A 598-nucleotide genomic window follows, 5' to 3' on the forward strand; every position below is an offset into this window, starting at 1 on the left:
TCAGCTCCCACCGTGCCACCAGCAGCTCATGTTCCTGCCCATTTGGCTGCAAATACCTCAACCAGCTGTCTTTGGAGCAAGACAGTTTGTGTTACAGTATAAACCTTGCACTAGCCTTATCTTTCCCCCTTGAGAAGCTCGGTGTTTGTGTTGTGACCACCCACAACAGCACAGATCTGTGCTGACCTCCAGCCACAAACAGCAGCTGGAGAGCTGGTGCTTGGTATTTCACTGACACACAAGAGGGGTAACAATAGCCAGAGGTCTAAGCTCACAAGCAGCCCCATTAACCCTCTGTCGTTTGAAAACTTCAGCGGGTGGCTCTTGTGGTCAGACCCACATTACACAGAGGAGCTAAGTGGCATTAAGGGACAGGGTGTGGAAAGGCCACCATGACACACTGCTTGTGGCCCTGGGGCTGCAGTGAGCTTTCATTTCTCTCTTTATGACAGAGTGGTTGGTGTGAAAAATATTTATAGCGTGTGGAAGACCATCCATTGTTTGAGTGGTGTAAAAAATAAACCTGTGCTTGCGAAGCTGCGTGTCCTGAATTCACATTAGCTGCCACAGCAACACATGCAAGTGCTGGAGCGGAGCC

This window comes from Nestor notabilis, unplaced genomic scaffold (assembly GCF_000696875.1).
Source record: "Nestor notabilis isolate BGI_N333 unplaced genomic scaffold, ASM69687v1 scaffold13129, whole genome shotgun sequence".
NCBI classification, from domain to species: Eukaryota; Metazoa; Chordata; class Aves; order Psittaciformes; family Psittacidae; genus Nestor; species Nestor notabilis.